General features: G+C 42.3%; 1 protein-coding gene across 2 annotated transcripts in view; it reads right to left on the bottom strand.

The window, feature by feature from the left end:
• LOC121276875 (lysine-specific demethylase 4C-like) overlaps positions 1-7,405 on the bottom strand; it is a 458,082-nt gene extending 450,677 nt beyond the window's left edge. The window contains exon 1 of one of the 2 annotated variants that reach the window (XM_041185473.1): positions 7,287-7,405. The gene's annotated coding sequence lies outside the window, so the exon portion shown is untranslated. The remainder of the gene's footprint in view (positions 1-7,286) is intronic. The other variant, XM_041185475.1, reaches the window with a different exon arrangement.
• Positions 7,406-13,618: the final 6,213 nt, after the last annotated feature.

Below are 13,618 nucleotides of genomic sequence, written 5' to 3' on the forward strand. Positions count from 1 at the left end.
TTTGGATTTAAGGATGTATTCAGACAGCTGTAACATCAAAGCAGAGTGGTTTTATTTCACATCAGTGCTATTTACAGCCCATGTACAGGCTGATTTCAGTGTCAGGTCCCAACTGGCACTGGAATAATGTACGGCAAGGCTTCCTTACCCAATTCCATTCTTGTCTATCCTGCAATGGCTTCTCTTCCCACTCCCACACCATTATCTCTGGAATTGCCTAAGGATCTATTTCTCAACTCCATGCTTTCTACCTACAACTTCATCAGAAAAGAGGACAGCAGGATCACATGTATGCCGACCACATACAGCTCTGCCCTCACCATCTCTCTTCACACTTCCACGATCTCTGATTTGTCAGGCTGCTGGTTCCCACATTCAGGATTGGATTAGCAGAAATTTCCACCATTAAAATATTGGAAAGGCTGAAGCTATTATTTTTAGTCCCTGTCACAAACTGTTTCTTAGGTATTGACTCTAGCCCTCTCCCTGACAATTATCTGAGGCTAAACCACACCGTTCACAACCTTTGACCCCAAGCCAAGGTTCTGACCCTATATCCTTCACAAAGACTCACCTCCACAGCATTGCCTATTCTGCCCCTTCCTCAGCTCAACTGCTGCTGAAACCTTCAACCATGCCTTTCTTGCTTCTAGATCTGATCACTTCAATGCTCTCCTGACCGATCTCCTGCTAACCATGCTCCACAAACATGACCTCATCTAAAACTCTGCTGCCTGTATCACAACTCTGACAAGGTCCCATTCATCCATCACCCATACACACGTCAATTTAAAAATTATCATCCTTGTTTTTAAATCCAGCTCATGGCATTTCCCCCCCGCCTCATCTCTGCGACTTTCTCTAGTCCTATGACCCTTCAAGATATATGCTCTCTTCAATTTCTGGCCAATGGCTCCATCATTGCCAGCTGTGTCTTTAACTGCCGGTCCCCAAATTCTGGAATTCTCTTCCGAAATCTCACCACCTCTCTCCTGCTTTTAAGATGCTCCTTAAAACCTACCTCTTTGACCAAGCTTTTGATCACCTGTCCTAACATCCCCTTATTTGGCTTATTGTCAATGTTTGTTAACGTTCCTGTGAAGCCGCTTTGAAATGCTTTACTACATTAAGAAGGCGCTATAAATGCAAGTGGTTGTTATTGTTGACAGTCTTGTGTCGCTTTGGAGTCACTTTGAAACTTTGCACCAAATGTTATACACTATCATTTATTACCCAAATGCTGAACCAACTTTCCAGTCAGGAAACCTGTAGTCCCTCTGTGCTGCAAGGGTCTACAAGCCACTAAAAGACCAAGTCTGTTCCCAAACTGTTTTACTCCAGCGCATGAAATAAGAGGCTTTGGACGTTACTAAGTGCTTAAATGCATAAATCCACATATGGTGGATTCTGAGTGCTAAAGACCAAGAAATATCCCAGATTCAATCCTTGATCTACACAGCTTGTATTTATATACTTAATGACCTTTAAGGCACAGTGATGATACAACAGCTAGCCTGGCCTAAATGGCCAAGTGGTTATGGTACTGGGTTTATAACCCCAAAATCAAGAGTTCAAATCTTACAATGGCAAACTATGAAACAATGTAACTTCATCTGAAACAGATGGAAACAGGTTTACTCAAAAGAGTATCAAGAGTTCAAATCTCACCATGGCAAACTATGAATCAAGAGTTCAAATCTCACAATGGCAAACTATGAAACAGCATCTGAAACAGATGGAAACGGGTGTGTACTCGAAAGAGTTACAACAGCTAGCCTCAGGATTAGCAAGGGAGTGGTGGGGGAAAACAAAGTCACACCTGGATCCCAATCACTCTAATAGTGGGTTTCCATGGAAAGCATGATCGGGCTCAAATGTGATCCTTGTCATGGTTAATAACCTACCAATAACCATTGCCCACTGTTTTGCAAGAAGAATGGCTAGTTAGTTGAAGTACAAAACAACTAACACCGCCAGAAGAACCACTCCTCAATTTGAGACACTACTCTCAAAAGCCTCACACCATCCCCTAATAAAGAACACTGGAAAGTAATTTCTCTGAGGGGCAAGAACAGTACAGGTCAAGTTACAGCTTTTGTTGACTTGTTATCTGGAAAAATACATGTAATATGCTTAGTATCCACCCCTCCCTCCTGAATCATCCAATTATATCTGGGGGAGGGCAGAATGTAATTAAAGATTTGCTGTGACAAAAAGAATACACAGCAAATTTATCTTCTCTCTGAGACAATATGTTGGCAAATTGGCACAGTGATAGAGGAGATTATTGAAAAGGATAAACACAGCACCACTACTTTGTGCCTACTTATCAAAGATGTATGCATTTCATATATTGTACTAACATGATTTAATATCCTGTACTATGCCAAAATTCCCTGGCTGATCAAGGTTACATGAAACTGTTAAATAGCCAACCAACCAGAAGCACACTTTACCAAGCAAATTAAAGTCTCAGAAAATTTTCATCATTCCCATCCTTACTAAGCACAAACATCCCAAACTAAAATGCTCATTCACGAGGTTGTGCATGATTTAAATCTCAACACCATGTTATCAAAAATTGCAGGAAACTTTTAGCAAATTAACTTAAGAAGTCACTAAGAAAATTAGCTAATTATTTTTACAAGAAAAGGTTCAACTGAAAAGTTCTATCCTTTTTGAACATTTCAAAAAACGTTAGTCAGATTTTGCTGTCAAAATAACAGCGAGGCTAATGGCACCTGCTATTCATTCATTAATGGCACAGCCTCTTTTGATAAGGAACAGATGTGCAGTTAAATGCAAATATCTTAGAGCTACTGTCCAAGCTGCACTGCTGTTAGCTTTGTGAAAACAGCATCTGTTTGTTTCACTGTTGATATGCATTAAATATCATGAAATTGCTGTATTTGCATGGGAGATTCGGATAAAGAAGCTAGTCATTAGAAATGTAGTAATCTTTTAGTAGCAAGTTGTTAGTGACAGCTAATTAACCTCTCAGGCACCAAAAATGATCTACAAGTGGGGAGTCTCATTCCTTCATGTTGGGAATTGTTTTAGTGGATGAAATGTCAATGGTTGAGATAGCTCGTTTGCCCATTTCATTCAGATCCCAGATGTCCTGTTTCTCTCACTGTGTTATCAGCCCATACTTTCAAAAATTTAATGGGCAAAAAGTTTTGAGCCGAAGGATGCTGAGCAAGTCGAATAACAGACATTGGGGTATATACCATGCTACAGCAAAATTTGGTCCATTAAGTATGCTGAAACCAGTTTAGCACCATTTAACACTTTTGCAGTTTCCCTCTTTTTTTTGTCCATTTTCTCCCCTATCATGAAAGCACTGACTTCTTCGTGCGCAGTTCCACAAACACGGACGATTGCCCCTTCCGTCCCTGCCTAAGCAGCCATTTTTCCTGTTCAAGCCTAAACAAATGTTGGTAGGCCATTTGGTCGCCCAGCACTGCAGCTGAGCCCTGTCATGTCCTCCAATGTCTATACAACAATTGAAGTGGGGCTGGGTCTCAGAACAACAGCCATTAAGTAAGAATGGCAGTGGATTTGCCCTCCCTAATCCAGAGATAAAGAAGCAAACTAACGTGCCCCACCACCATCACAGCTGAGATCAGTGAGCTACTCACTGCTTTAACCACCTGAACCATCAGTGAAGCTTTCAGTTTTCCTGACAAAATTTCTATCCGTTTAATGCAAATGAAAATAATTTCACAACACATATTCATTAATCATCACATTCATCAGTCCAAGCCCAAATACAGCAAGACCTGGACAATATTCAGGCTTGGGTTGGCAAGTAACATTCACGCCACACAAGTGCCAGGCAATGACCATCTCCAACAAGGGAGAATCTTACCATCGCCCCTTGACATTTAATGACATTGCCATCACCGAATCCTCCACTATCAACATGCTGGGGGTTACCATTGATCAGAAACTGAACTAGCCATATAAATACTGTGGCTACAAGAGTAGGTCAGAAGCTAGGAATCCTGCGATGAGTAACTCACCTCCAGACTCCCCAAAGCCTGTCTACCATCTACAATGCACAATTCAGGAGTGTGATGGAATATTCTCCACTTGTCTGGATGAGTGCAGCTCCCACAACATTCAAGAAGCTTGATACCATCCAGGACAAAGCAGCCTGCTTGATTGGCACCACATCTGCAAACATTCCCTCCACCACTGACACACAGTAGCAGCAGTGTGTACCGTCTACAAGATGCACTGCAGGAATTCACCAAGGCTCCTTTGACAACACCTTCCAAACCCACCACCACCACTGCCATCTAGAAGGGCAAGGGCAGCGGATACATGTGAAAGCCACCACCTGGAAATTCCCCTCCAAATCACTTACCATGCTGACTTGGAAATATATTGCCATTCCTTCACAGTCGCTGGGTCAAAATCCTGGAACTCCCTTCCTACACCTCATGGACTGCAACAGCTCAAGAGGGCAGCTCACCACCACCTTCTCAAGGGCAACTAGGGATGAGTAATACATGATGGCCCAGCCAACGAAGCCCACATCCCATGAATGAATTGCTTAAAAATCTGCCACATTCTAACATATAACTTTCACTCAGTAATAAGTGGTACAAGGTCATCTAGAAGTTTGTTTGCGTCAAAATCATGGGTTAAAAAGGAGTGGAAGACCCTATTGATATGACCAATTGATACTTAGGTGAATTCAGCACCAATCTAAATTTACAACAACCTGCACCGCTGGCATAGTAAAACTTCCCAAGGCCCTTCACAGTGGTGCTATCAAAGAAAGTTTGACACTAGTGATATAAGGAGATATGAGAAATGAGCAAAAATTTAGTCAAAAAGGTAGGTTTGAAAGGAGTGTCTTAAAGAAAGAAAGATGGGTAGAGAGGCAATGAGGTTTAGGGAGAGAACTCCAGAGCTTAGGGCCTTGGCAGCTGAAAACATGGCTGCCAATAGTGGAGCAATTGAAATCAGGGATGTTCAAGAGCCCAGAATTGGGAGGAGTGCAGATACCTTGGGAGGGTTGTGAATTACAGGGATAGGGGGCGGTGAGGCCACGGACATTGGAAGAAAATTCTAAACCAAACCACTCTTGCTGAAATCAAACAAATCTGAAATGTATTTTAACTGAACAATATAGAATATATAAACGTTACAGGAACACACAAGGCTCAGCCTGAAGTGATATCCTGCCTGATCCAAATGGGTCTATGAATTTTAAATTGGGTGTTACGGAATCTGACATTGGCAAAATCAAAATAGCAGCAATTGCAAGCATGAGTCTTTCTGTGCAGTGTGTTGTCCAACTGAGATGTAGGACAGATGCTGTTTTACATCCATGAGTCCCCCAATCTCAACCAGTCCTGTTACAAGAGAGAACAGGCTGTGGAAATCAACCACAAAAACATTTGGAAAAGTCTATCTAAGTGGGAAAGTACCACTTTCATATGTTATATATTTATAGACCATCAAGAATTGTACATATAGGTATGATTTATAGCTACACTAATTTTAAATATGTAAATTCAGCCTTCACGTAAGTCATTCCAAGCACAAAACAACCTTCTGCTCATGTCTCCATTCATTGGTTGGATACTATTTCACTTAAAGAGGTCACAAGCCCTCCAAAATATATTTTTCGGTTAAGGCTAAAAATCCATATGAGAACCGGATTCAAAACAAAGCAAATCTCTTTCTAATTCTGAGATAGGTTTTGAACATAATGATAAACAGTCAAAACATTCAAATAGAGGCCATCCCGAATTGTCATCACTTTTTTTTAAAACAGAAATCTTGGCTCACCCCTCTTCCTTTTTTAGAAAACGAAGTACTTCATTTGCAATACTCAAGTCAATATTATTGAGGAAATGACAACGGTTAGGAATGGTTACTAAACAGGAAGTCAATTTTCAATGGAGTGCATTTAATAAACTGCATAGCTTTGGTTACAAGGAGTCTTATACCTAGAATTCTGACATACTTTGTTTACAGATGTTGACTAGCCTGTTTACTTCCAATGTTATTAGTTTTAAATCCAACTTCTAGCATTTGCAGTTTATTTTACCATGTTTATTTCCAAACATTAGTGTCTATTTACAGATGCCCTTGAAGGCCACAGCATTATGCCACATTCCTGTATTATACATGTATTTTTTAAATACAACACAATCCTCTTCAATTTCAATCATCAATTCACTAAGAAATAACTCAAATCAACTGAAGTTTAAAAACACTAATCCACTCCACTTCCTTTACCCGCAAGATTGAACAGCCACATCTTAAAATTGAAGATCTTTTGAAATTTTCAAAATATTGATATTCTATAATGGTACATTTAGAACATCCTGCAACACTAATATCCATGTACAACTAAAGAGGTCAGCCATGGAAATGTTCAAACATGTTTTGAAAAATGCTTAAATTGAAACAACAAACTGCCTGTACAATGGTGGCTTTTAATAATAAATGTCAATTCACACTCTGCCAAAGCAATGTCGCCGAACGATTCAGCTTTGTCTGAAGTTACAGCTGATTTGGAGTACCAAAATATCTCGAGTGGAAATGAGCTGAATCATCAGGGGAAAAATTCAATGTCCATATTCTAAATTGCATTTAATTTGAAATAACTGGGATATAAATAAAACCCTGACGGAGATATTAACAGAAGTATGAGTAGAAAAACAAATACCACCAACAGAAAAGTTGACTTCCGTTATAACGCCACTGTTTTTAAACACACACACGAGAGTTCCTTCTGAATATGCATTTAGCATCAAATGCCACAAAGCAAATAGTTTGCATGCAAACTTCGGCAACAACCATGACAGCCGCGCCAGATGCCTTTGGACAGAGCTGGGTTTAAACCGGGCAGGATAAGGGAGAATTGATGCACAGAGTCAAAGCCACTTGCGCGGTTGGAAACTATCAGACAAGCCAGGCTGACAGGCAGCCGGCTGCTCATTAAAGGGCCTGCGCTTCATGGCGGCCTCTCACCGCCCTGGGATTACACTCATAGCCTGAGAGCAACGACAAAGTCCCATCACTGTGTCTCCTGGACCAGCGACTCCCCCTCCCTCCTTCACCTCTATTTACATATGATCCAGCAGTGCCCGATTCCCCGCCAGCACCAGCCCGAAGAACCGAGCAGCGGCCTCGGGCACAACAAGTTGTTTCCCCGCCTCCGTCAACACCAGGACTCGGGGACCAGGGTCACCACTACCCTACCCCCCGACCTAACGTCCACCATCAAAGGCGGGTGAAAGGCAGAAATCATCACTTACAGTGAAATGCGAGGGCTCATACAGGCCTCAACTCCAGGCCCAACTCACCCGCCTCCGACTTCAGTTTTTGTTGTTGTTGTTGTTGAGACCAGGCCGCGCGCAGGCGCACAAACTATTCCTAGACAGCGACTCCCACAGGATCAAAGCAACAGTGTGACCATCCCCAGGCAGCGCCCCCGGGAGGAACTACATGGCATTGAAATCCTCACCAGACAGCGCACGTAACAGGGACCGAAAACATCCCGAGAGAGCACTCCTCAGAGGGACCACTTGGCAAACCCTGCAGAGGCGGCGGCATGGTGGTATACAATGAGGAGAGAATCCTCACAATGATTCTGGATGCGATGAAGCCTCTTTGCATCAGGTCAAACAACGGGAAGGATACTTCCGACTGATTACCACCTAGGGCAGGCAGTGGCGTAGTGGTATTGTCACTGGATTGGTAATCCAGAGACCCAGCCTGATGCTATAGGGACCCGCGTTTGAATCCTGGTGGAATTTGAATTCAATAAAAATCTGGAATTAAAAGTCTAATGATGACCATGAAACCATTGTCAATTGTTGTAAAAACCCATCAGGAAAGCTGTCCTTAGCTGGTCTGGCCTACAGTAATGTGGTTGACTCTTAAAAAGCAATCTGAAATGGTCTCTCACTGCTATTACTATCACTGAATCTATCAACATCTGGGCAAGGCAGGGTCACCATTGACCAGAAACTAAACTGGGCTAGCCATATAAATACTGTATCTACAAAAGCAGGTCAAAGGCTAGGAATCCTGCGGTGAGTAACTCACCTCCTGACTCCCCTAAACCTGTTCACCATCTACAAGGCACAAGTCAGGACTGTGATAGAAAACGCCCCACTTGCCTGAATGAGTGCAGCTCCAACAACACTTGACACCATCCAGGACAAAGCAGTCCACTTGATTGGCACCCTTTCCACAAACATTCACTCTCTCCACCACCGAGGAACAGTGGCAGCAGTGTGTACCATCAACAAGATGCACTGCAGGAACTCACCTAGGCTTCTTAGGCAGCACCTCCCAAACCCACAATCACTACCATCTAGAAGGACAGCAGATACATGAGAACACCACCACCTGGAAGTTCCCCTCCAAGCCACTCACCATCCTGACTTGGAAATATATCACAGTTCCTTCACTGTCGCTGGGCCAAAATCCTGGAACTCCTTGCCTAACGGCACTGTATCTATACCACAGGGACTGCAGCGGTTCAAGAAGGCAGCTCACCACCAACTTCTCAAGGGCAATTAGGGATGGGCAATAAATGCTGGCCTAGCCAGCAACACATCTGTAATGGATTTTTAAAAACTCACCCTCCCTCAGCTTATACACAAGAGCACAAATATTAGGAGCAGGAGTAGGGTAGCTGCTGGTGTAGTAGTAATGTCACCAGATTGGTAATCCAGAGGGCCTAGGCTAGTGCTTTGGAGACTTGGGTTCAAATCCCACCATGGCAGCTGGTGGAATTTAAATTCAATTAATAAATCTGGAATGTAAAGCTAATCTCAGTAATGGTGACCATCTCATGCCCTTTAGGGAAGGAAATCTGCTGTCCTTACATAGTCTGGCCTACATGTGACTCCAGACACACAGCAATGTGGTTGATTCTTAACTGCCCTCTCTCTGAAAGCCCACTCAGGTCAAGAGCAGTTAGGGATGGGCAAAAATGCTGGCCTTACCAGTGATACCCACATCCCATGAAAGAAAATCCCCTTGAGTCTGCTCTGCCATCCAGTAAGGTCATGGCTGATCTCATTGTGGCCTTAACTCCACTCTCTTATTGATCAAACATCTGCTGTATATATTCTGTCTATATTCAATGACCCAGCCTCTACTACTCTCTGAGGTAAGTGAATTCCACAGACTAATGACCTTCTGAGAAAAAGTTTCTCCCCATCTCAGTTTTAAATGGGAGACCACCAATATTTAAACTGTGTCTGCTAGTTGTAGGTGCCTCTCAGCATCCACCTTGTTAAGTCCCCTTAGGATCATATATGTTGAATCAGTACTCCTCCACGTCAACACATATGGAATAACACCGAGTGGCTCGGTAGTGTTGTAATATGCCTTTAAGGGTTAGCAGCATGCCAGCATTTTAGGGGAAGTGTGTCATGTGATCCAGCCTCAGTTTCACTTCGGCCTGGAGCAGAGCACACACACACAAGGCTCTGATGTCCTCAAGCTTTATCAATGATTGATGCTTTTACATCATTTTAACATGCATGACATGGTGTGCAACAGCGGTTCCTTCTAAACTACACCGTGCTCAGCCTGGCAGCAAGATTCAGTACAGGTACAACATGGTGAACAGTCTTAGGTATTGCTACATGGCATGAGATGACCTTCGACACTCTGGTCAGACTGCAACAGAGTTGTAGCATCGGAGAGAGTTGAAATTGCAATATGGTGACTGCACAGAAAGACTTTGAAGACATAGTGTAGAGATAGTGCTCAAGTAAAGAGCTGGTAAGCAGATGGATCTCTTATGTTGAAGTCACAGCACATAGCCTGTCAGTTTAGTGAGTGGGGCAGTGCATCGAGAGGACCAGCACCAGGTTAGCTCAGTCGCTAAAGGTGAGTGACAAGCATGTGGGCCAGATCAATAGCGAGCAAGGGAGAGTCAAACAAAAAAACAAACAAAACCTTCATAAATTCGGACCACAGAAGATTGTGTTTATAACAGGTGGTTTTGGGAGTTACTAAACAATAAATTGAATAAAACAAGGAGGAAGGTCAAAGGGACTTTGTCAAAATGTCCATAAAATTCCCCAGTTTCAATTGGGATGCAGCTGACCTACCATCCAAATTCAGAATATTTAAACAGCGTACAGAGCTGTAGTTTCTTGATTCAGGTGTATCTGAACCAGACAAGCAAGCCATAAAAATTCACCTAACAATAGGGAATGAAGGCCTACACAAGCTGAATACATCAGGATTAACAGCAGAAGAGCTAAAGGATCCCCAAAAGAAATGGACCACATTGGAAGACCGGTTCAGAGTCAGGTTAAACTTCCATATTCATCAACTAGAGTTCATGCCATTTCAACAACAGCCTACAGAATCCATAGACCACTTCATTGGCAGATGTAGAGAAAAGGGTATGTACTGTGATTTCTCAAAGGCAGAGCCAGCGGACAGAATTATTGAGTTGGTGATCGCATCCACTCCCATGGAAACATTCCAGAAAGATCTGCTAGACAAGCCCAAAACATATAGCGTCAAAGAGCTACTAAAGGATGAACGTAAGTATGAATCAATCCTAGCAGGTCAACAAAGCTTGCAGGTCCTAAGCACAACCCCAATAGTTGACACATTCAATAGAACATCTAAACATAGCAAGCCATGTGGAAGATTTGGCCTTCTGCATGCACCAAGGAAATGTCCAGCTTTCCAGTAATTCTGCAAGGCATGTGGCAGAAAAGGCCATTGACACTGGCAGTGCACTAGAGCAAAGGCTGATGCAGCTACAAAGAGCCATGCACTGATCCAAATAGACCATACACAATGGGTCCTAACAAGCAATAAGAATCTGATGCAGCTACAAAGAGCCATGCACTAATCCAAACAGACCATACACAATGGGTACCTCTGTGAATTCTAAAAGACATGTAGCCACAGACATGGAAGGCCATGGCGAAACCTACAACTGCCTAACTTTCAGTGTACAACAGTTCATTTATTCCATGTGCAAGTTCCATATTCCTGGAGTACAAATATAATCAATCCTCCTGCGTGTCACAGATGTTCAACATCATGGAGACAAAAGGCCCAACAATCACAGTTCTACTGGCATGCCGTGATCTCACACTAGTAACAATCCATGGAATTAGTCAGACATCACACAGCAGATCAACCTCCAAAACTACTCCTATTACCTTAGTTCACGACCTAATATTGAAACATCCAGAATGTTTTGACAAAATTGGCAGTTTCAAGGGAGCTACGACATTACACTTGCAGGAGAATGCAAATCCATCAATTGATTCACCATGTAAGTGCAATACCCACGTACAAGAGCACTCAGATTGGTGCAGATCAATTACATGTGTAATACAGAAGGATGGATCATTGAGAGCATGCCTCGAATAAACATTAAACAATGTTTAAACACAGCTTTGAAATGTTGTCCATACAAAATACCTATATTAGAAGATTTAAATCCAAGGTTTGCAAGTGCAAAATTCTCCTCGAAGCTTGATGCCAAACATGACCAGTAGTCAGTACATCTCGTGGAGAAGTCCCAAAGGCTGACTACACCATATCCCTTTCAGACGATACTATTTTCAATGACTTCCTTTAGGGTTATCTGTAAGCCAGGACTTGTTTCAAACTCATGGACTGCATTACATGCACTGTGCCAGGACGTATCACAGATGGCACAGGTTTTGTGGAACGAACAAAGCAAGAACATGACCATAATCTGCATTTATTGATGCAAGCGGCACATAATGAAGAATTGGTGTTCAGCAGTCTGAAATGCGACATCAGTGTGCAGCAGTTCAATTTCTTCGGTTCTATTTATTCCAGTATGCACATACGTCCCGATCCAAGTAAAATAGAGCATTGAAAGCCATGCCAACTCCTCAAGATAAGGATAATCTTTGAAGATACCTGGGTCTCTTTAATTTTCTCGATATATTCCTAATTTTGCTCAAAAATCATTATCACTAAGGGAATTGTTGGGAAAGGATGTGTCTCTCCTGTGGCACGAAGACCACCAGTACGTCATGGAACCACTGAAACAGTCATTATCAGAAGCATTGACATTGCTGTTTTACGATCCTAGGCAGACAATTAACCTGGAGATAAATGCATCACGGAAAGTTCTGGGAGCATGCATACCACAAAAAGACAAACCAATTGCACTTGCTTCAAAATCTTTGTCTGTAATGCAATCCAACTACTCCAAAATCAAGCAGGAAACCTTAGCTTTAGTGTTTGGAATCATGCATTTTCATAGCTATCTATTTGGCATAAGATTTTTGATAGAGACGGACCACAAGCCATTCGAGATGGTTTGGTAAAAACCATTGACCAGTGCACCACCAAGATTGTAACGGCTCTTGATAAAGATTTAAGATTAGATACAAGTCAGGTAACTTAATGATCACATTAGATACATTTAGCAGATTGCCTAAACCAGCGAAAATGGAAGATAAATTCTTAGATCTACAAGTTGACTTCATTGACATTGACCTTGAAGATGTTCTGGTACATTTTGCACAACAAAAATGGCAGCAGCTACAAGAAGAAACAGTGAAAGATTCTAGACTACAGAAACTGTAGAAAACAGTTATTGAAGGCTGGCCTGATTCAATTCAGCACGTCCACAAACATGTGAGACCATTTTCACCTTACCGGGACGAGACAGGCATATCCCAGGGAGTCATTTTAAAGGCAGAAAGATCATCATACCAGTGTCTCTGTGACCTGGTATTCTTCAACAACTCCATCATTCATACATAGATAGGACAAGAAGAATTACAAGAGAGACAATCTATTGGCTGGGTATGAACAATGACATTGACATCGTCGTCAAGAAGTGAGAGATATGTCAAGGATATAGGACAAGTCAGCACAAAGGACCATTGATACTACATGAGGGTCCTACTCATCCTTTGTCCAAAATCCCATCCGACCTTTTTTATGTCTGACTTCATCGTCATCGCCGACTACTTTACCAAGTACCCCATTATTTGACAATTGCACAATATGTCAAGCATAACTGTTGGGCACGCTCAGTTTATTTGGTGTGCCTAGAGAGATCATTAGATAACGGTCCTCAATTTATTGGTAAGCCTTTTCAGAATATGTGTGAGAAGTGGAATATCAATCACACTACTTCTTCTCCTCATTACCCTAGATGTAACGGCCCAGCTGAATGAATGATTCATACAGTGAAATCTCTATTCTCAAAAGTAGATCGACCAAGCAAGATCTGCACATTGCATTGTTACATCTGAGAGCAGGACCTTTAAGTGCAGCTATTCCATCACTGGCAGAGCTCATGTTTAGCAGACCAGTGTGTACCAATTTGCCATTCTACTCTCTCAGAAACTAGATAGCAACTTTTAAAACTCTAAGAGCAGATGACCAACATGCATGATAAAAATGTGAGTGCAGAATTGCCAAGTTTACAGTTGGGATAATAAGTTTGTATCCAAGATCCCACAGAAGGTAGGTAGCAACCAGCTGAGATAACAAGGACTTGTTTGGAACCAAGGCCCTATGAAGTCATTACACACAAAGGCACAACAGTGAGGCATAACTAAGGACAAATCAGATCCATTCCTGATCCTCAACCACCAAG

This window comes from Carcharodon carcharias, chromosome 4 (genome assembly GCF_017639515.1).
Source record: "Carcharodon carcharias isolate sCarCar2 chromosome 4, sCarCar2.pri, whole genome shotgun sequence".
In the NCBI taxonomy this organism is placed as follows: Eukaryota; Metazoa; Chordata; class Chondrichthyes; order Lamniformes; family Lamnidae; genus Carcharodon; species Carcharodon carcharias.